General features: G+C 44.7%; 1 protein-coding gene across 1 annotated transcript in view; it reads right to left on the bottom strand.

Moving 5' to 3' along the window:
- Cntnap2 (contactin associated protein 2) overlaps window positions 1–24,093 on the bottom strand; it is a 1,432,736-nt gene that overhangs the window by 3,401 nt on the left and 1,405,242 nt on the right. The window lies entirely within an intron of this gene.

Genomic DNA, 24,093 nt, shown 5'->3' with positions numbered 1-24,093 from the left:
TTGCTATGGATGTGATCTTTCATCCATACGTTCGTTATCCATGCAGAGCATGCCTGTGTTTTGGAGAGACACCAACATTGACGCTCCACTGTCTGTCTCTTGAAATCACTGAACAAAGCTGTAGTGACCATACGGTGGAGCTGCCTCTAAGTGTTCCTTGCCTATCTAGGTTGGCAAGAACAACAGTCCCCCAAACCATCTCTCCCTAGTTTGTTCCCTCTCACCCATTCTCACAGCAACAGGGTGTTCTTTAAAAAAACCCACCAGACATGCTGCCCAGAGCCCTCACTGGCACCTGATCCCTCTTAGAGTAAACCTCAAACATTTTCAAATTCCTTTCCACGCTTTGTATGGCCCCCAATCAGCTGCTTCCCACATGCTTACCTGACTTGATCTCCAATTATCCTTTTTCCTTCTCCTGGGGCTAACCTGCTTGCTGCCCCTTATACATACTAACAAGGGCAGGCATGCTATCTATCCCCTAATATCCATCCTTCTCACTGAAAGTTATTTGAAATAGTTTTTAAGGTTTATTTATTCAGTGTGTATGGATGTTTTACCTGCATGTATGTATGTGCACAACATCTATGCCTGGTGCTATGGAGGTCAAAAGAAGGCATTGCATCCCCTAGAACTGGAGTTACGGATGATTCTAAGTTCTCATTTGAGTGCTGGGGACCGAACCTGGGTCCTCTGTAAGAGCAAGTGCTTTTAATCATTGCACCATTGCTCCACCCCCTCCTCCTGGCAATTTTTAACTGGACCCACGATCTCCTCTCCGTCTCTTGTACAACTCAGTGTTGTCAGGAACTAAGTTCTGTCTGTCGGGCTGGGGGTGAAGACAGTATGCATGGATTAGTGAAGAGAAAGAAGAATGTGCTCTTTTCACCCCTTTCTCTCTGAATGGCTGGAAAAGGCATGTGATGGCAGGAGTAGAGACACCTTCTTGGGCTATGAGGTAGATAAAGATCACGTAATAGCAATCCTACTGCTCTCTTATTCAATCTGGAACTTTCCATCCAGACTACTACATGAGAAGGAAATATGTTCTATCTTGGATTAGCCTCTGTAGGTTTGGACTTCTCTCTCTTATCCACTAATGGGTTCTAATAAGCACACCAGCATCTTCTCTCCTTAGGGGTGGTCCTTCTTGTTCCCTACACCTGAGATGTGTTTCCCTAGAAACCATGTGCCTGTGTGTTTGACATCTTCTGGCCTCCTGTTTATGTGTCAGGTCCTCAAAGAGGCCTTCACTGGCCAACTGAAGCCACAGAGAGCAATCCACCCATGTTGATGAGTGTCATTAAGATCCACATAGTAAGTTCCTGGCCAGCCAGGGCTACACCGTGAAACACCATTAAAAAGGGCGAAACAACAACATAACAAACAACAAGGCTGGGCCCGTCTGAGTTCAGAGGTGTGATGGTCAATGTTGATTATCAGCTTACTTGGATTAAGAAAAACACCTAGTGGATTCCTGAAGCACACCTCTGGGGGATGTTTGATGTTTTCCTAGAGATGATTAGATCATGAGGACTTTGACCTAATCAATGGATTAATGCCTTAATGAAGACACAAATAACATTACTGGATGATAGTTGAAGGCAGGAGGTGGGAAGTAGATGGAAGAAGTAGGACATTGGGGTCATGTCTTGGGGGCTATATCCTGCCCTGGCTAATTTCTATATCCCCTTCTCGGAGCTTCCTGTCTGCCATGAAGTAAGCTGCTCCACCACCCACCTGTCTGTCCCTGTTAGGACACCATGACAGGACCAAAATCTCTGAAACCACGAGTCAAATAAGGTTTCTGTCAAGCATTGTTCACAATGACAATAAAAGCAGCTATGACAGAGGTGAGAAGACTTTTCTGAGTCACTTGAGTCAGCTGGAAAGCAGATCTGAGTTCTCAGCATTCACGGAGAACAGCTTGTGAATAAACGTCAATTAAATTAGCCCCAGGAGCATATTATTGCAAAGACAACCCTTGCTAGAGACAGACTTCTTCTGCTGCCTGTTACCCTTCTAATAATTCATGCTGTGAGTAGGAAATATTGGTTCGGAAGAGAAGGTAACCTTTGAAAGGAACACGCTGAAGTGCACTTTGTGGTTTCAAGCTCCTAGTGTCAGAGACGGCGTATTGACCTGATCAAATACAAGGATGTTTTCAGGGAACCACAAACTGACTGATCAGCTGAACGGACATCACACAGTAACTACGAACACAATCTCAAGAATTAAGAAGATAGCTGGGCGGTGATGGTGGTGCAGGCCTTTAATCCCAGCATTTGGGAGGCAGAGGCAGGCGAATCTCTGTGAGTTCAAGGCCAGCCTGGGCTACAGAGTGAGTTGCAGGAAAGGCTCAAAGCTACACAGAGAAACCCTGTCTCAAAAAACAAAAAACAACGTCAACAACAACAAACAACAACAACAACAACAACAAAGAATTAGGAAGATACATACCAGAAGACCTAAAAGTCATTAATCTCTTTTTATGCAAATCTCCCACTGTTATGTAAGAATGAGAATTATGTAAGAATGAGAAGTGCCAGCCTGGAATTACATTATGGGGCTGAAGTCCCAGCCCTGCAGAGGACAGCTTTGCAGCTACAGACCCAAATTCCTTAATCTCTTGTTTTACTTTTTTGAGGGAAAGAGTTTGAGACCAGGTCTTATGTAGCCTGTTTGGCCTTCAACTTGCTGTGTAGCTGAGGATGACCTTGAACTCCTGATCCTTCTACCTCCACCTTCCAAGTATTCAACATAGAGATGGAGAATCTGTGCCTCTTGTAATTGCCGTCTCTAGTATAGTCACAATGAATCTTCAATCTATGTCCTTGTCCTTTAGCCTCAAGCCACTCTCTCTCCCCACGGGAATCTCTTAACACCCTCTTCTCTGGCTTCCCGCCTCTGCTCATAGTCTCCCTACTATTTGGTTACACAGAGTCCAAATGATATTTTAAAACCCTCCACTAACTTCCCACTGGACTCATCCTAAATTTTAGACTACTTGTGCTAGCAAGTCCCGTGAAGTATCTAAGCAAGTTAAGTATCTAACTTCCTGCTGCCTCTTCCCTGGCTTCTGCCTCTTCCTTTTTCCACCTCCCTTACTACATACAGCTGCACTTGATTTCTTCTGTTCAAGTTATCGGGCCTCAGGGTCTTTGCTCCTGCTGTCCCTATTAACAGGACTGCCTGGTCCTTACATCTGGCTGCTTCAAGTCCTCTCTAGGGACCTCAGGATCTCTAACATCCTACTGGTTTAATTATCTTCATAGCATTTATCAGTAGTTTAAATCATTTATGTATTTATTCATTATCGGTTATTCTTTTTTCCTCCCACCAGAGAGTCAACTCCAAGAGATTGATTTTTTTCCCCCATTATAAAAAAGAGCTTAGAGCTTTTTTCAGTCCGACCTCTTTGCCAGGGGAAGATATGCCCCTTACGAGTCAAATTCTTGCCAGGGAAGTGGGAGTGGATATTAGCTGAAAAATAAATCCATATATAATCCCTCAGTTCTACAAGGAAACTGTGGGTTGTTTTGTTTTTCTTTTCTCTGAAATCATTACATCACAGACATTCTAGGTAACAGGAAAAAGAAAAGGTGAAGCTTGAAATGATCAAAATTGCAGGGTATTTGCAGCAAGGAGCTCAGAGCCACAAAACAAGGCTTAATACAACCTCCATATGCCTGGCTTTCTCCATAGCGATCCTGCTGGAGATCTTGGCCACTGTCACTCACCATTAACAAACAGCCTCACTTGCTTCAGGGTCTACTTCCCACTTTCTCCCTCCAGCTCCACAGGGACTGTGTCTGAGTTTCTCTTATTTCTCCTTTGAGTTGCCATGTCCAAGGAGCACTGTTTTATGATGCTACATGGTTATGTAATTCTATATTCATTGCAATAACCCATGTAACACAATTTTGATTTGGGAAGTCCTCCTGGTTTATTTCATTGATAACCCAAAACCTCAAATAACTGGTCACTTGAGAAACGAGGTACAACAATTTCACTCATTTCATGTAGACCATCTGTTTAGGTAGCAGAAAGGGAAGCACATGTAGGAAAACTCCTTGCCCTGGGGGATTTTATTTGTACAGCTACCTACTTGTGATAGGTAACCATTGTTAACCTGACTGGGTTTGGAATCATCTAGGAGACACACCCCTGGGTAGGTCTGGGGAATTTCCAGAAAGCTTTAAATGAGGAGGGGAGACCTATCCTGAATGTGGGTGGCATCATCTCATAGGCTGTGTTGCAAACTGAGTCAAAATAGAAGAGGGGTACCAGTATCCCCTTTTTTGGACTTTGTGGTCTCTGAGGAGGGAAGTCACAGTTGCATGTGCCTGCTGCCATGCACTCTGCCAAGATGGCTTTACCTTTTAAACCAGGGGTCAAAATGAACCCTTTCCTCTTCAGCTGCTCTTGGTCAGGCATTTGGTCACAGTGGCTAAAACAGTCACAAATACGTCACCTTGTAGGTGGCCTGGGCGAGGCTGCCTGGGGCCACATTCTCATCTTTCTCTTGAGTGCCCCATGGTGACAGTTTTCTACCACTGTGTCTCTGGTGACTAATTTTTCTCTTTGTTGTATTTGGGAGAGAAACTAGGTGGAGCACTTTGGACTCACCCTGCTTCTGTGAAACCTGGAACCTGTAGGGTGATTGGATTTAACTGAACTGTCACTTACGCCTTCCAGGAGAGGGAAAATCAGTTTTCTCCAATGCAGTGACTCCAGGATAGGCCTCATGTTCAGGAACAGTTGGCCAACACATACTGGACTCCACAGTTTTGTGTGTACTTTCCTTTGGTTACAGTTTGGTGCCTTTTTTTTTTTCTTCCTGTTTTGGTGTTGTTTTATTTTGTTTGCTTGGTTTTGGGGGTTTGTTGTTGTGTTGGGTTTTGGGGTTAATTTTTGAGAAAGAACTTAAAGTTGAGTAGGTAGGAGTGGGGAGAGGAAAGGAAGAGTTTGGGGGAGGGGAAGAATATGATCAAAATATATTTAAATTTAGAAATTGTTTGAAATAATAAAAATATAGTAGGAATAAGAAAAAAGAAAGTGGAGAATCATTCCCTGGTAGCCAGGCTTTCATTATAAACATGTATCTCAATTGCAAATCTTATGGGCTATAAGTAACCTCAAACTTTTTGTATTTTTAATCATTTTACATAGAAAAAGGAAAAATAGCTTCCATGTATTCTGAAAAAGTTAAAATTCTGACTTGTAGAAATGAGAATGAAGGCATCTCAAACACCAAAGCTGCCGTGTTGAGTTGCTCTTTAAGATTTTGAAGTTGGATGTGGTCATTGGACACTCAGAATTCAGGGCCTATTCAAGTCCTATTGGGTTTGTGAGCCTTGGTGTATAAAGGCCAAGGAATGCCCAGCTATAGTCACAAGGCAGAGCAGTAACAGACTCCAGAGCTTTTAGAGGCCAAAGTTGTCACATTCTGGTTAGTCAGAGGCAGGCTGACAGAGAAAGGTGAAATATTTCAGAGGGGCTGGGGGAGGGGAATCACTCTGAACAGTAGCCAGAGACCCAAAGGCCCAGCAGCCTTCATACAGGGGATGCTAAGTAGGCTAAGGCCTATTTCAATCAGCTGTCAGAGGAGAGAGAAGATCAATCGGGATGGAATGAACACATTGATCTTAAAAGCAGACCGGTATTGTTAGAGCTGGATGCAGAGATGGGTTGCTTCAGTCTTCCCACAGCCAAGATCCCCCTTATAGCTTACTTCTCAGGCCCCATGGCCATCCAACCTGTCTTTAAATCTTTTTAGTAACTAACTGTGAGCTTGAGGCTTGCCCAAATGCTCTGGATTACTGAGTCCTAACTCTAGGCTCCAATCATCTCCTTATCCACAGCATCCTTATTAAAATCTGCTTCAAGATCCACCGGTGCTAATTGACCCCACCTCTTCAGTCCCAACACGCACACAAGCTCCCCGCCACAGACACACTTACAGAGGGTCCAAAGTAACCCTCCTTACACCCGTTTCCCGAGGCCCTTTGCCTTCAGGCTGCTCCCCAGTGTCTGTGGCCATTCTCTAGGATTGCCCTCCCCTGTCTTTGTCTTCCTTCTGGGTTGGCAGTGTCCAACTCTCCTCACAGTGTGGTACCTCTAACTGATAATGTCCCAAGGATGCCCATTGACAGCTCAGGACTTTTTGTTCAGCCTGACGGCCCCAGGGTTGCTGACTTCTGACTCTGACCCTGTGTGAACAGTGCTCAGGCCTTCTTCTTCCACTTGTATAATGGATTTTGAGCCAAAATGTACAAGCTTATATATTCAGTTGATTTGGTTCAGATGTACAGCCACTTAAAATAGTGATGACAGCTCACATTTACTTCCAATTTCCAAACTATCAGAGTACTTTCACACATGCTATAATGGCACAGCTGGATCCCCTTATTTACTGTGTCCCTTGTTCTTCCTGATTCTCCATCATCTGGAAATTGGATTAGCAGGAAGGTCATCAATTGTCACTCATAAACATATTGGACAGCAAGGGATAAAGGGCCCAGCACTGTGAAATGCCTTGCCTTACTGGGTTATTCACACTACATTCCAGGGATGAGACAGGCAATAGGTCACACTGTGAAATCTCCATGAATAAGATCTCTGCAGATGGAAAAGCACAATAAAGAAAACTAAAGCAACATGAGGGAAGAGAAAGCACCTGGCAGGCTGTGGAACAGACAGCTGGCCAGGGGAGGGTTCTTGGAGCAGACCAGAGGGATAAGGGAGGGGAGAGGCAATGGACTCCTAGAGACTGTGTGAGACTCAGAAATAATCAATTGACTTCCTGCTCTGCCAAAGAGAGTTTCAAGCAAATTTTGACTTTTGTTCTTACTATCAACTAACTCAGAATTTGCCTCACATTAGTTAAGAGCCAATACAATGATTAGCACACACAGCACATTAAAAAAAATTGTTGAATGAGTGGAGAACACACATTGAGGCGAGGTATTTCTGATTCATTGCTGAAATCAAGAAGCAGGATGTCCAGCCCATTCGGCCAGGGTGTGTGATGTTTGTCCTGTGACTCCACCGTCCCTCTAGGCATCGCTCAGGATGTAATTAGATTCTAATCAATTGACCATAAATTGTCTGCAGCCCATTTCGAGCTGCTTCTGGAACCTAAGCTACAACTCCAGACTGATTAGATGTAGTGTAGAGTCACAAATGTAGGCGCAAGGTGTCTCTTCTCCCTAATCTTGGAGTCTACGCTTAAGAAATATAGTTCACTTGGGATGAGTTGAGTCTGAGGAATTCTGTCTTGGGATGTACAAATCACATGATTCTTCCCAAAGCCCTCATTCCCTACTTAGTAATATAATCCAGAATCTTACCAGTTTATACTTTCTGGGTACTATTTAAAAATATTGTTTTAAAATAAAAAATGTTATTTTATATGTACATGTGTTTCGCCTGCATGCAATTCTGTGTACCACATGCATGTCTGGTGCCCATGGAGGCTGGAAGAGGGCATTGCATTCTCTGGAACTGGAGTTATAGATGGTTTGTAAACCATCGCATGGGTGCTGGGAACTGAACTTGGGTCCTCTGCCAGATCAAGTGCTCTTAACTGTTGAGCCATCTCTCCAGCCCCATAAGAAGATACTTTTGAGAGATGGTATTCCATCATCTCTATTTTTAGAACTCTGCAGATTTGTGAAATTACCTACTCATTTCATCCACAAGTGCCTTTAGCATTCTGAGGTGGGATTTAGCTAAATCCAGGGGAAGAGAGTCTTGTAATTGTGTTAAGGAGTTAGTGACTTACAGATCAACTACCATGTAGTAGGAAATACTTGGAATGGAAGAAATAGAAGAAAGGGTGGGACAAGGAAATGATAGAAATAAGTATGGTCCAATCCCTGCACAGAGGATAAGGAACTTGGCATTGGAACATGTGTGAAATGGACAGAAATGGAACTGAGCCAGAGCCACACAAGTGTCATGTCATGACACCAGCAGGGTGTGCACAGGTCATGCAGAGTTGGAAGCCGCTGGTCCAGGCACAGTGAAACCCCTGGGCAGAGGTGGACAAACAGGTCATAGTGTGTGGTAGGACATGGGGAACTCCATGTAGCTATCAGGTAAAGCATTAGGTAGAGATCTGGGTGAGAAGACGCTTGGGAAACTGATACCCAATGGCTGATGGTCATGCTACAGAGCCAGACCTTCAGGGATGTCACTGGACAGCCCAGCCAGAATCAGTCCCTGCAGGTTCCTGAGTAAGGATGACTCGGTCAGCTCTGTGTCTCAGCAGAGACTTACATTTTGTGGAAATTTCACAGGACACAAGGCAGAGCCTGGCTCCTCTCTTGCCTCCACCTTCTCCTTTGCACTTGCCTCGTTTCAAGGCTGGTTTTTTTCTGTTTTTTTTTTTTTTTTTTTCCCCTGTAAAGAAACTTAGGCCAGTGTCCTCTGAACAGATTTCCCTGGAGAGGCACAGATGATCACTTTAATGGAAATAGTTTTTGTTTCTAAAAATGTCTGAAGTATCTGAAATCTCGCCTTATAGAGAGTATTATACAATACTCTCCGCAGTGTTTGTGTCTCTCATGGCTTGGAAGGAGCTTTCCTTCAGTTCTTGTTCAATGACTGCCCTTCCAAACGGGTGAGAGATGGAAATGGAAGTAGAGAATTAAAATGCATTTTAATGGCCTGGAGATGAGGGCTCAATGGTGTAGAGCACTTACTGCTTTATCTGAGGACCCAAGTTCTAATCCCAGCACCTACACTGGGAAGCTCACCAGCCCTTGTAATTCCAGCTCCAAGTGATTTAAAGCCCTCTTATGGCCTCCCTGGGTACCTGCATGCATGCACACACATACACACACTTTAAAAGTGTATTTTGACTCTGATTATTTGTAATAAGGAATGCTATCATTGAATTACTTGTACGTGGTTATAAAGATTTAGAGTGTAAAAATGGATGGCTATGAGGACTGCATAGCAAGTCCTCCAAGCTTACATAGTGGCTCCTTAGCAAGAATTTAGAAGAAAGAATATTTAGTGTACATTAGAATTAGTTGGGAAAAATACTGACTGGTATAGATTTTTTTTTTTTTTTGAAGACAGCTTTCTTTGTGACGTCTAGGCTGGTCTTGAGTGAGTGGGCTCAAGTCTCAAGAATTCATTTCATCTCAGCCCCTCAGGTAGCCCTCTGTGACTAGCTAAATATTAAGGAATTAAAAGAAATCTGAGATACATTGGCCTCTGGCTAGCTGGTCACTCTCAAATTAATCCTTTGGAGTATCCAGAAAGAAATAGGAGGCCAGTTTTCAGAACTTTCAAAAGAGCCCAAGGGTTTTAATAAAGGATAAACATTTCATACTTGCATTGTTCTGTTGGAAATCTTGTGGGAGGTTAGAGGTGAAGACATGGTGAACCTGCACCAGGGCAGTGTAAGAGGCCATTGGAAAAGCCTCTCCATGGAGGTCAGTGTCTTTCTATGTTCATAGCCTGGGGTTTGGTGGATCCCAACAGGAAGAAAATTCGTTCTGTCTTTGTGTATGTAAGCATATGTACAGTATGTGCACATGCTTTCCTACTTGTGGAGGAGGTCAGAGGACCATCTCAGGTACTGGTCCCTGACTTCCACCTTCCTTGAGACAGGGTCTCTGGTTTGCTTCTATGGACGCTAGATTACCTGGTCTGCAAGCTTCTGCAGATGCTTCTGTCTCTGACTCTTAGATTATAGACATGTGCTACCATGTGAGGCTTTATGTGGGTTCTGGAGATCCTTACCGAGGTCCTCATGATTATGAAACAAGTGTTTTTTCCATTGCTTCATTCCCCAGCCAAGGAGAAGAAACTAAAACGCAAAGCACTGTTCTCTTTCACATGCATTGGCTCAATTATTCTGACAATCCTGAGTTCCATGGGGCATCACTTCAAAGCTCCCAGAACAGAAGAGATTGCCTTTCTACAGCAACAGGGTACCCACTCCCCTTTTGTCCTCTACTTGGTACAGTTGGGCTCCTCACTGTCTCACCTGAGACTGAGCTGCACACAGAGTACAGCTGGAGACAAGGGTAGTCACTGGCAGTACAGAGAGCTTTCTCCTATCCCATGCATCTTACAGCGCACACCTAGGCTGTGGCACATCCTTTCACCAGTGAGACAACATCAAGGCCACACGTTTTATGTCAAATTATCTTGAATCTGGAAGTCTTGGGAATGTAAAGGCCAGGACATTATAAAGAGACTGTGTCCTAGGAATCAGATCCACCCCTCTCCACCTAGAAGGTGTTGTGACTTAGTTTCCTGATTTATAGGATGTGGGCAACATTAGATCTTAAAATGTAGTGAGACTTCATGGGGACAATAGTACCAGAGCCTTTAGGAAAGTCAATGGGAAACAAATCAATTTTGAGAAATGGTTGCTATTATTAGTTCTCTTACTGATTTTCAGTAGCTGTGGGATTTAAATAATAGCCAGCAGCTATACATGGAAGGCTTTTAAATAGACTGTTAGGGGCTGAGGCTTGGCCACACACTTTGGATGTTGACTTTTAAAGAAAGCACCCCCACCTGAGAGGGTAAAGGTGATGAACTTGCCACTTGAACATTTATTTCATTGAGTAGGGTTATCTGGTTGGGGAAACTACCAGGACAGCATCAGAAAGAGCAGAGGAATAGGCAGCTTTCCCCAAGTTCTGTCTGTGTTCCTCCCCGCCCTGATCATCCACTTGATGATTTCTTCTGGGTAGGAGCGAGGTCATGTGTCAGCAGAAGCTGTGGGTCAAAACTCAGCCTAGTCTGGCTAATTCAGAAGAAATGGCCGTGTATGTAGAGCACCCATTTTTGACATGAACTTGGCGGCTCCAGAGGAGCACTGGCTTCCCCCTTTTGATGGATTTTATTTCTCTCTGGTTCTGCAAAGAGCAAAGCTTGTGTGCAGAAGCGCTCATCACACTTCCGGTCCTCTTGTTCCCACAAGGCAAGCTCAGCCTGTCGTACCACCTGTCAGGTGGAGAATTCCTCCATGTAGATAACTGAAGGAGTTCTAGGTTTCCTAATTCTTACTCAAAAGAAGAGCTTCCTTTCAGATTTCAATAATGTAAATCATAGAGCACAGGGGGATAAGCCACACCGATACAGAAGGCTGTAAACTTCTAAAGTGCTAATGATGAGGATGAGGTATTATGCAAAGAAAATGCCGAAATCAATTCAGGGAATCAATTCAATGTTCTACCAACTGTCGATCGGGATTCTGCCACCACTAGGAGAGAAACCAATCTCGAGAGTTCTCTGCAAATGTGAGGGTGAAGAATCAAGCATCTTCAGGAATAACCAAACACTAGGCTAAGTTTTGAAAGGAGGGAAAAAAACCAAGCAGACCATCTGATGCCATGCTTACGCCCTTAGAAACAGGCAAAATAAACAGAACCAATTAAACTAAGATAACAATTGTAGGATGCTACATGCTTTATATTTCTTCAAGATATTAATTCTATAGTTTTATTTAGGGGATATTGTATTTTGCAGGAATGTGAAAGCATGCTCCCTTCTGGTGGTACTTTAGAGTTTGCTGTGTATAGGTGTGTTTCTAAGCTTATAGAGAGAAGTTGATATTATCATTATTAGCATCCTTATTACAACATCAAACTACTTTGTTCTAAATGAAAAAGAAAGCCCTTTGCTTTAAACAAATATGAACAAAATCCCAAGGCATCGAGCAATTCACACTGTGTAGCTCTCAGCTTCCACCTGCTCACTCTCTTGCGTGTGTACACACACACACACACACACACACACACACACACACACACACACACACCCTGGGCAATGAAGGAAGCAGTACTCCACCACGTTTCCCTTTGGGGTAGAACTATGGGTGCTGCTAATGCTGCTAATGCAAACCCAGACACTCTAAGTGACACTGTCTTGTAGCGTTTCTGCTCCCCAAAGAACACAGCCCTTGTTGAGACCACCCGAGCTACAGCGAGACATCTCTTAACCAAAAGCATTGCTTTGCAGAGAGGTTGAAACCCAGCCACACTATCCCTGTCACACTGATGTCCTCTCAGCTTGGACTTTAGGAGAGCACTATTTATTACATGGAGATAGTGACTCAAAGTCTCCAAGTAGGAGCCCACCAGTTGACCATACTTGCCTCTTCCTTTCAGCTTGCTCAGGTGTGCCCTTGCCTTGTGATGCAGGTGGATTTCCCACTGGCCGGTCACGCTTCAGCCGCCCCTAATACAGTCCTTTGTCGCCAGATGCTGGAATTTCCTGCTTGCTGCTCCCACCACTGGTGAGATCAAACTCTGAGCTACTGAAAGGCAGGTGAAGGGAGGGTAGAAAACATGGAGTGGATTTCTGGATCATTGGTAGCAGGTCTGACAGAAGCACTGCAGCTACCACACTGCACTCAAGGAGAAACCTAAGACGTGGACTGGAGTTGTGCAAAAATTATTTTATTTTGAGTACATTACCCACTGCTTTCACACACTGGCGACACACACATCTCAGCAGTGGGCACGGCTCTTGGGGTGTCTGACCACCTGCTCCCCTGCGTGCTCTGACACTGCAGGGCTTCCAGGAGATCATTGAGGACCTGGGCTTTGGGGGAGAAGCTTGGTTCTCAGTTCAGTGTTCACTTCTGTGACGATAAAGGACTGGTCTTGCTGTGGGTGGCATTAATAGTGGGGTTGTCAGGGAAAGGGAGGCTCTGTTGACTCCACAGGTAGGGAATAACACACGGAGGCTGCACCATGGGATTGTTTCTGAGCGGGACACTCTGTACACTGAAATAAGGAAGAAAATACAACATTTGCTGCTCTTGAGCTTAGAGTGAGCTCTGGGTCCCCTCATTCTTAGAGCAGGGGTTATGACCCACTCCACGACCATGGAAAGGCTGCTTCCCCCCCCCCCCCCATTTAGGAAGGGTTTGATCATTCCATAGTTTCTGGAAGCGTCAGAATATTTTGGTATCCTATAAATCAGGTAATATTTTAAAATTTTATTTGTTTTATCTCGAGACAGTGTCTCACTATGCAGCTCTGGCTGTCCTGGAACTCTATATGTAGACCAGACTGGCATCAAACTCACAGAGATCTACCTGCCTCTGCTTCCGGACTGTTACACTACTGGGATTAAAGGCATGTGCCACCACACCTGACCCTGTTTTAATTTTTATTACGTGTGTGTGTGTGTGGGGGGGTTCAGGGCCATGGCATGCAGGTCAAAGGACAATTCTCTAGAGTCTTTTCTTTCTTTCCACCACATGGGTCCTAGAGCTCATCAGGCTTGGTCATCAGGCTTGGCAGCAAGTACCTTTACCCACTGAACTGTCTCCTAGGCCGAAATCAGGTCTTTTTCTATCACGTGCATGTTGCTTCTCAAAGAAAGGGAAGGTCAGGGAATTAGGGAAGGTGAAGGAGGCTTCCTCAGCGAAAGCACTCTGCCTCCCTCCTGGTCCATCAGCAGTGGTGACTTTTCCTGCATCCACCACATTATTGGGGAAGCATCAGAGATAAGAGTTTGAAAAGGGCAGTGGGTGAGGCGGAGGGTGGGAAAGCTTTAGCTAGGGAGAGTCATTCACCAGGACCTCTGCTCAGCTGTCTTCCTTAAAGGAAGAGCAGGACACAGTGTTGGCTTCATGGGGATTGTGGAGTGGCCTCCTCCTGGCACAGCTGGAAGGATTAGGATCCACACAATGACACAGCTCAAATCAGATTACAAGTGCTAGAAACCCTCAGAATGAGAAGCCACTCAGCCCGCACTCTAATAGCTGTTCAAATACGTGCTCATCGTAAAGACAATACTCAATGATATGCCACAATACCCTATGATATGCCAGGGTATAATACCTTGGAAAAGTCACACCCACAGGGACAGTGTCTGTCAGGGTACCAAGGGAACTAGTGGGGACAGGGGTTGGCTACAGAGAGGTACAAGGGGAACTTGGGGGGTGATTACTTTGCTCTACATATTGATTACACTAGTGGCTGCCTGGATATATAGATTTGTCAAAATTCATGTAGTTGTATCACAAAAGGTGATTTTTCAGCCTACACATTTAAAAGCTCTGATAAAGCCACACTAAAGATTAATCACGTTTAAGAACCTTTTGTCCCTGCAACCAGATATCCTTCTTTCCCCATTACTTTAGGAAGTTCTACAGACAAGGTGACTACAGCTTGTTCACCGGAGGGAACCCATAGGCCTGGACAGTCATGAGAACATGTGTGCGAGATCCAATGTCCAGCACAGACTGCATGGTGCAGGGCCAAGAGCTGCCTGGCAATGTACTAAGCTACTTCAGTACTTTCAGTTTCCAGAGTGGTGAGAGGGATTTCCATGCAAGAGATAAGACCAGCAGCTGAGCTTTAGAGATGGAGAAGCAGACAAAGAAGGGCAGATCTTGGACAGAGCAGCAGAGGGACATACTTGCTGATGTGAGAAGAATAAACCAAACAGATGTGGTGGCTGAAAGCAGCAGATGCCCAACCTCTCTGATAAAGCTTTGAACAAAGCTTTATCTTAAGTTACTTGTGCCTCTCTGTGTGGGGATGTACACCATACACAAAGACTCCAGAAGAGGCTATCGGATTCCCCAGAGCTGGAGTTACAGGCAGCAGTGAAGTGGCCAGGGTGTGTTGAATTCAGGTCCTCTGCTAGAACCGTATGTGTTCTTAACCACTGAGCCATCTCTCCAGCCTGCCATGCCTCTCTTCACATGGATTTCACTCCATGTCCAAGATGTCCAGGGCTGGCTCAGGGACTCTGTGGCTCTGTTCATATCTACAGCTTTCCAGGGCCAGAGCTGGAGATGTGGGTTTGGGGACTGCCTAACCCAGAGCCACACACAGTTTCCCAGGAGAGAAAAGCTCTAGATGTGCAGAGGGGAGTGGCCCGATGTGTCTTGTCTGAAGACTAGCAGGTGCTCGGGGTAAGAGGAAGCTACGTGGATTTGTGAGGCGAGGGCTTTCCCTGTTAAACCCCTTAGAAGCTCAAGGGTTAGAGTAGAAGGAGTGTCCATCAAGAACCTAGACAGGTTTGCTGAGTTTCCCAGGCTCTGGTGTTAGAGAAGAATGAGGGGAAACGTCAAAGGGCCTTCTGTGTTGTTTGCAGTGTCTCTCCTGTCCGTGATGCCAGGGAACCACATCCAACCAGTCAGCATGTCTTGAAGGAGTGAAGGTGTAATACTCAGCTAGGTGCTCACACAGGTGCCGCCTCATTTGACCCCAACAGCCGTCCCTGGGAGAGAGGTTGGTACCCTTTCTTCCTGGGGCATGCCTGATGCTCAGAGAAGCCAAACACATGACCCAGACTGTCACAGTTGACAAACACAGCAGCTATTTCAGCAAAGGATGAACAAAGGTAAACCTCCTCCCAGGTCTCTCTTGTCACTGGGAGAATTCGAATGACAAACCTGAGCATTTTATATTTGGAAACACAGGAAAGATTGATTTCCTAACAGAATGACGAAATTTTATAGCCAAACCAATAACGTTAAAGTGTTCCTCAGGGACATGAGTGGAACTGTTTTGCATACAGCTTCTGTGACAATAAGGCACCAGACTGGGGGACAGCAGACAACTTGCCTGCATTTTCTCATCACTGGGCTTATTTAAATGACTTGATACTTGCTTTAGAATATGCTTAATATTTCTGACTCTTATTCCTTTCCTTCTCCCCTCCTTTCTATATTTTCCTTTTTTTTTTTTTTTTTGAGACAAGGTCTTATGTAGCCCAGAGTGGCCTCCAACTTGCTGTATACGAGAGGATAACCTTGAACTTTTGGTCTTCTTGCCCTAACCTCTCAAGTGCTGGGCTTACAGGCATGCAGTTACATGGTGCTGGCTAACTAACCTGGGCTTTTATACTCACCAGGCAAGCCTCTCATCAACTGAACTACAGCCCAGCTTTATCTTTTTTTTTTTTTTTCAGTACTAAACATGAAGTGTGAATTAGACTCAATAGTACATGGTGACTTCTCACTGGATAATCTTTTCTTAAAAGCAACTGATCCTTTATTAAGAAAAAAGTTACAACACTCTAGTTTCTCCTTAGATTGCATTAATTTTGCACCTTTTACTAAAAAAAATGCCATCCTTACCACTTATGAATTAGAATGCCAGTCAGTCTCTGCCCTCTTATTATCATTTGAAGTTTCCAACCCTTTTTGTTTCTCCTTATGAAACTGATTTAACTGCATCATATTGTTTCATTAATATAACCAATCTATTAAAGACTTGTGGGGCGTTTACCCAACCACCCCCACAGTTCCCCAGAGTTTTCTTGAGTGCAAGCAGCAGGAAATATTAGATAGAAGGATTTATTGCGGAGAATATCGCGGAGAGAAACAGATAGAAAATAAAGGATAGCCTCGAGAGGGCCTGGAACCTATTCCAACGGGCCCCGACTGTCTCTGCCCCAGGGTTTTTATAGAGACGCCAAGGGGTGGCGCAAAAGACCTCCTCCCCCAGCTCAGCCAAGTGCAGACCATCTCAGACACCTGCACTCAGGCCCGTGGTCCTAATCATCCTCTATGCGGACATGCTGGGTAAAGCCACGAGGAACCCGAGAACGTGCTCCCACAAAGACTGACATTAAATTATTATCCTCCATAGAATTATGTTTACATTCATAGAACTCTAACCTTAGATCTGCGACCCAAGATGGAAACAGAGACACTTTGGATTCTGGATTGAAATCAACATTGATGTTCTTTAAGTTTCTGAAGAATGAATGATGGAGAATCTAGTCTCATAATAAAAGGCAGATATTTAACCTGTGTGGTAGTGATGCCGGCGTACACAGCCATTAGTGTGGGAAGGCAGACATGAGTACCTAGGCAGAAGAGGGGTGGGAGAGGCAGGCAAGCAGCTGCTCAAGCCTTTTATTTCATCAGGTGCATGAAGGATACAGAGTCTCAAGTTAGGAGAAGCTGGACATGAAGTTGTTAAAGTCATGAAAATAAATATAGGGAAAAAATTGAAAGTTTCAGAAAAGGTATCAAAAAGGCTAAAAGTTAAATCAATACAAATCTAGAAAGCTTAGCAAATAGTTGCTCACTGGGAATACAAGGCACCAGAGGGAAATAAAGGGCTGATTAAATGCGTCAACAGGCAGATTTCTCTGTTTGCTTTGTTAGAAAAGTGATTAGCTGGGGAGCAGACTAAAGCCAGTCCCCCACCTCCCAATTCCTCTCTTGGGCCTCTTGACACCTAATTAGGAGCTCAGTGTATGTATAGCGACAGTTAGTCTTGCTCTGTCCTGGAGCCTGGGAAGTGTCTTGTCTTTGCTGGAAGGTGTATCAGAGTTCCTGTGTCAATTGATCTGCCGCCCAGAATGAAGGTGTGAGTCATAATTGGCAGGCTAGGGCAGCAGGAGGCCAGAAAACTCTCACTGAGGTCTGCTAGGTTTCCCACACTCAGTTCTGAGAATGGCAGATTCTTCTTAATGCCCGATAGGCAAGAGTTCATGTTATTTTCCCTGTGTTGATTGTGTGCATTAGCGAGAAGACCCTGTGGGATTATAGCTGAGTAGCCTTTCCAGCCCTTTGCCATGGGCTTGCACGGCGGGAGTCCTTTCCTCCTGGGACTTTCCCATGGGCTTTGCAGAGCCTTGCTGCCGTGTTAATTATATTTTCCCTTGGCTGGCAGAATACAAATCAGCTTAGTCATGCTTCTGCATCCTGCAGACACAATGCAGCTGAGAGGGAATTTGGGCTAAGTGTAGACACAAAGAGGAGACTCCTAATGCCTCACCTTCCCTGGTTTCCAGTGGATCTGCTTCATACAAGACAGATCTACCATCTTTACTCACTGGCCTGAAGTTAAAGTGAGAACCAGAGTCTCACCAAAACAGCTTTACCTTGCTATGTCTTTTCAGAAGCCCCACTCCCCTCGCCATACTCCTCAAAGCTCTCCCAAATAATTGCTGGGGTACCCAGGCAGAGCCTGGCATATCCCCTTATGACACACAGCACTTGCTACTTTCTTCTTTCGTGGAGATCTAGGCACTGGCAGTACTTGCCAGCCTGGCAAAGATGTGCTGGCCCTGGAGCTCTGTGCTAATGCTGAGAATCAGAGCCTAGACACTCTCCGCTGGCACAGCCAGCGTGCTTGGCACAGCTCATGGCTCTTACAGAAGTTGTCTGCAGAACTGCAGGCTCAGCAGGATGAGCTGGCTCCTTAGGACATGGGATAGTCTTTCTCCCTGACTTTCCTGGTGTTCACCTGCTTCACCAAAGTCCCCTGTACCCTCTGCAGCCCAAGTCTTGCTAGAGTAGTGTGCAGCAAATCCTGGTCGGGGTTTGAAGCTCATTTCCCCCAGGACTTAATCCTTGTGTGTGAGGTCATTTGAATACTAGTCATCACACTGAGCTCATGCTGTTTTGTTTTTTTAATTAAAATTTTTTATTTTATGTGCTTTGGTATTTTGCCTGCATGTATGTCTGTATGAGGGTGTTGTGTCCCCTGGTACTGGAGTTAGAGACAGTTGTGAGTTGCCATGAGGGTACTGGGAATTGAACAAGGGTCCTCTGGAAGGGCAGCCAGTGCTTTTAACCACTAAGACACCTCTGTTTTTTTAATCTGGCCACTCTGGCTTCACTTGTAGTTCTTCCCAGGAGAAATTGGGACCCCTCATGGACTTAGATCATCTGATCTGACCCTCAGTTAGGCACAGCAGGATCAAACCAGAATTTCTGCTCAATAAGAACACTGACCCTGGCCACAACATCATTCTTTAGAGTGGGAATATGCAATGACTTCAGAAAGTTATTGGAACTTCTGCGATGGAACCCATTACTATAAAAAGTTCCCACATCCCGGCAAACACTGGTTACGTTACAGATGAAGACTGAGCAATCCCTTTTCATGGGTGGAGAAGACTGATATTAGGGAATGTTCTAGAGCAGAAGCCAGGCCTTAAACACTCTCTAGTCATAAAAGTAGAATCAGGTAGATTCTTGGGGGGCAAGTTTCCCCAGTTGCAGAGTGAGGAGTTTAGATACAATGGCCTCACAGGTCTCTGCCTGTTTCCTAGTGTGTGGCTTCATCAAGAACAACCATGGTTCTGGCTGCCATTCACTGCCCACATTCCTTACCCTGTGTCACAGGCTAGAAAATTTGTTAAGCATGTTTGGTTTTGTTTGTTTGTTTGTTTGTTTGTTTTGCACAAAGCCTGAGGCTTGACTTCACTTCATGGTATGTCTTTAGGTTACAGGTAAATTGTTTTTTGTTTAGGCTAATATGTTTACATCTGTCTCCATACAAATCACTTTCTCCCAGTCTGCTGAACTCAGAGACACTGTTGATTTGAATTTCTGGAATGAAGTTTGAAATCCTTCCTAGTAAGAGATGCTCTTCATGAGGTATACGAGGTAATGTAGGTGAGGTGGTGTGTGTGAGGTGGTGTGGTGAGGTTGGGTTGAGATGGTGGGTATGAGTGTGTGAGATAGTATATGAGGTAGTATGTAGGGTGGTGTGTGAGGTCGTATATGAGGTGGTATGTGGGTGGTGTGTGAGGTGGTATGTGGGGTGGTGTGTGAGGTGGTATCTGAGGTAGTGTGTGAGGTGGTGTGTGGGTGGTGTGTGAGATGGTATCTGAGGTAGTGTGTGAAGTGGTATGTGGGTGGTGTGTGAGGTGGTATGTGGGTGGTGTGTGAGGTGGTATCTGAGGTAGTGTGTGAGGTGGTATGTGGGTGGTGTGTGAGGTGGTATCTGAGGTGGTGTGTGAGGTGGTATGTGGGGTGGTGTGTGAGGTGGTATGTGAGGTGGTGTGTGAGGTGGTGTGTGGGGTGGTGTGTGAGGTGGAGTTTGGTGAGATGGAATGTAGTCTAATATAAGAGATGGAGTGGGATGCGATGTGTGAGACAGCGTGTAAGTTGGTGTGTGTGTGTGTGTGTGTGTGTGTGTGTGTGTGTGTGTGTGTGTTGTACTAGCATTTCTGATCGTCTTTTGACAGTGATAGCATGAGTTTATCTCACATACCTTGATTTAAGGTCCACTAGTAGGAGAAGGAACCAAAATGGTCCATAAAGTTCTCCCAGTCTTACAACCTCACCTGAGAAGTGAGAGGCCTGGTAGCATGAGTCTAAACCATCTGAGTCGGATACAGGTGGATCAGCACCATTAGCTAAAGTACAACATATTTGCTGCATATGTTCACACACACACACACACACACACACACACACACATGCACACACGCACACACACATACACACACACACACACTCACTAAAGGAATACTGGTCTAGCTAAAAAACAGTCTGGACAGGAATTAAGATCTGGATTCTGTTCAAACACTCATACTTCATTATTGCTTCAAATCTCCAAGCTTCAGCCTCTTTGGAGCTGATATAAAGAATTTGAAACAAAGATCTGTTTCATTCCTAAGTTCTGGCTCTTCTTGAGATTAGAGGATGAACTCAAATACACGTCCTCCATCTTCATGCTGTCTAAAGATTTGGTGTCGGATGCCGGGACCTGTCTCCTCCCACTCTAAGTACTATAGACCGACAGCTAGGAAGTGACACCAAACACCTAGAGATGCACAGGCGAGTGGTTGAGGAAACTGCATCGACTGGAGGGGATGGCATAAAGCCATGAAGACATTAAAGAACACAAGAGAAACATGTCAAGTTGCCTAGCATTCACTAATCTAGCTGCCTAGCAAATGTTTCCCAGGTACATGTCAAGTGCTGCGTATAGGATGAGCAAGGCAGACACAGCCCATGTCTTACGGGGCTTAGTGAATGATCTACCGTATTGCTGTGTACTTCATATTGTTTAATTTTCTCAATGGTATCACCAGACAAGTTGATGGTCGCTTCTCCTTTAATGGATGAGAACACCCAGGAATACAAAATCAGTAAGTGGAAGAGCAGGAATTCCAATCCAGGGTTATCTGACTCTTAGAAACACGCGATGTTCCGTCTGCTCTTTCAACCATTTCATTAAAGTGTTTAAAGGGATACATTAAACATGAGTAGTTACAAGTACAACTTTACGAGGTGCCCTTAGGAGGTTCTCTGATCTTATTTCATATTTGATTTAGGCTTCAGTTCTTTTTTCCTGGAGACTTGTAGTAAAACAATCTCAACAAATCCTCCCCATTTCTGGTAACGAGCCCTAATGCATCTTTGGAATGGAATCAGCAGCCTGAGAGGCAGACCAATCGATGGCTTGGTTTAGTTCTAAATGGCATGAATAATGTTGCTTCTCTCTTCTGCTAGAGAACACAGTTCAGTGTTGGGTTGACAATAATGTGTGAGGCTTTCTTTATTTGTAGGGAGAAATCCTTCACTTTAGTATGGACAACATAGCACTGTATTTTGCTTCTAGCTAAGTAGAAATTTAAATAGAATACCAAAGGTGGGCTTGCTGGGAACTCAGAAAGGCCTTGGTCACCATCAGAATTCTTATAAGGCAGAGGCTTGATTCATTTCTCTAAGCATCCAGAAGCCCACATTCTGGGCAAGCAAATAACTCTCTTGTCTCTGAACAGCCTGCTCCAAATTATGCTCCCTTTCACTGTGAGCAAAGCCTCAATTACATCCTATTATCTGAAGAATGAAATCTGAAGGTAGGGCACATGAAAACCAGCATTTTGTGTCATGCAAATATGATTTATAAGTTATATATATGTATAATCTCCACATGTATTTAGTGCTATGCTATAGTTATTCAGTTTAAAAATAACCATAATAATTATGGATTTTACTCAGTTGAACCAAGTGTTTATATAATAGGTATGATAGTGCTAATTGTCAATTTGATAGAATCTAGTATCACCTCGGAGAAGAGCCCTTGGAGGAATATCTTGATTGTGTTGATTGTGATGGGAAGACCCCACACCGTGGGTGGTACCATTCCCTCTACTGTATAAATAAACTGCAGAAGTGGAGTAAGGAAGCCGGACAGGACTGTGACCCAGAGTAAATCCTTTCTCTTTTAAGTTGCTTTTACCAGAGTATTTTATCACAGCAAACAGAAAAGAAACCAATAGCTTCCCCTCCCCTTTTAGTCTGTCGTTATCAGCTAAACCACAACCCTTTTATACACACATGTTAAAATGGAAAGCCCTGGATTTGACACAGTCCAGGAGGAGACAGCATGACTACCTCCTACCCTCCTGTGCTGTCTCGTCCCCACACAGCACTGGGGTTATAGGTGTGGGAGGGTAGCCATTCTGGACTTTTTACATGGGGGCTGGAGATTTGAACTCAAGCCTCCATGCTTGTAGAGCAAGTGCTTTTGCCCATGGATCCATCTCCCCAGTTCCTTGACCTGTCTGAGAATTCTCCTCCAGGTTTTGTTGGTGGCTGGTATGTCCTGGATTTCCAACTCTTGAATCCTAGGGCCATCTTTAAGTCCTTTCCGATGTCCCTATGGCACCGTGACTCACTGCCCAGGTGATCTCCATTACGACAGTAGGAGACTATCCACTCCTCACCGCCATGCCCTCAGTGGGTGCTCAGGTGCTAGCTGTGGGATGACTAGATCATGGACGTGCTTGAACCACCCAGAGACTTCCTGGCAGCCCCTGACTCCCTTTTAGTCAAGCACTTAAGCTTCTGCTAGTCCTCTATGTCTCCTCGTGTCCTCCAACTCAGGCCATATCAAAATGGCGTGTGACTTACAAAAACAACAGTCACTTTTCAGAAATAACAGAGAATCCAATGGGTCACTTAGAATATGTGGCCCTAGGGTCCTGGAGCAGAGTTTGGAGAACAATGGCTCTAGGGTGATCCTGACTCAAGTAGCCTAAAGAATGCATTTGGAGAAATGGATCAACTTCATTTCCATTGAGTCTTCCTAGAGAAAACAACTCTGAGCCAGGTGCCCAGCCCAGTTTGAGGATAGCATGATCTCTGTGTATACCTCAATTCTGCCTTTGTTATCTAGACCCTCCCAAATGATCCCCATGAGTCCATAGCTCAAGCTCTACTAAATACTGAGGGATTGAATATACAATGGTCAACTGACAGATCCCAAGTTTCAAAAGAATGATTAGGATTTCATTCCTATGTACCAGACTCCTTAATGATGTCCCTGTTCTCAACTTCACATGAACCAGAGAAAACCTAGTATACTACCTAGACCAACAACCCTGAGTATCGGGCTTCCATGTGGTCCTCTCCATCTTCTCCATGTCAGTAACTTTTCATGTGGCCCACCTGAGACTTCCACTCCCTCTAGAGAACTTGCCTTTCCCTAGTTTGGGTTTCTGACAAACATAATGACTTATGGTGGCTGACTTGTGCTCTGAATGGCCAGCTCTTGCTCTTTTCCCTTGGGTGGACTTTGTCTCGTTCCCTTCATGTACTCAGTCTTAAGGATGTTGTTAGACATGCCACTCTGTCATAGTATTCCAAGGCTCTGGGAGTGTCCTGCAAAAACAGAAGCAACATACCTCAAACAGGTGTTTCCGCCTAGACTCTACACCTGCATTTGAAATGAGGTCTCCAGGGGAAGTGGAGATGCAGGTGGATCTTTGAGTTTTGAAGGTTGCTGTGATTTGGCTACGGGTCCATAGGATACAGGCTTGCTCCCCAGGGTAGTACTACTGAGGGCTGGTAGAATCATTAGGAGGCAGGCCTTGCGGGAGGTTTTTAGGTCACTGGAGGTTGCTTTTAAAGGAGACTGTGGGACTTTGTGGATTTTCTTTCTGTTCTGCTTCCTGTCTATCAAGTAAGCAGGTGGCTCCAGTACATGTTCCTAGCCAATGTCACATGCACACCCACCAGAGGCCCAGAGCAAGTGATCCACTGGATCTTGGACAAGAAGCTTAAACTCTGAGCCAAAGCAAACCTTTTCTCTTTATAAGTTAATTATCTTAGCTATTTCATTATGAGATAGAAAGATGACCAACACACAGACAGTAGAAGCCCAAAGCAATAAACACAAAATGTTCTACTCAGGTTAGGTGCCATTTGCCAAATAAAAACAAACACAGTAAGAATCAACTTTAATGCCAGTTCCAAGAGATGCACAAGCCCCTTTAGGGCTTGGAACAGTGGTAACACGTGGGATTCAGCACCTAACCAATCAATTGCGGCATGTGTCTTTTGTCTATGTTTGTGGGGATGTGATTTAACAGGCTGAGGAACAATGA

Source organism: Peromyscus eremicus, chromosome 3, assembly GCF_949786415.1.
Source record: "Peromyscus eremicus chromosome 3, PerEre_H2_v1, whole genome shotgun sequence".
Taxonomy (NCBI): Eukaryota; Metazoa; Chordata; class Mammalia; order Rodentia; family Cricetidae; genus Peromyscus; species Peromyscus eremicus.
Note: the sequence above shows the minus strand (reverse complement) of the source record. Positions and strands in the feature narration are given on the sequence as shown.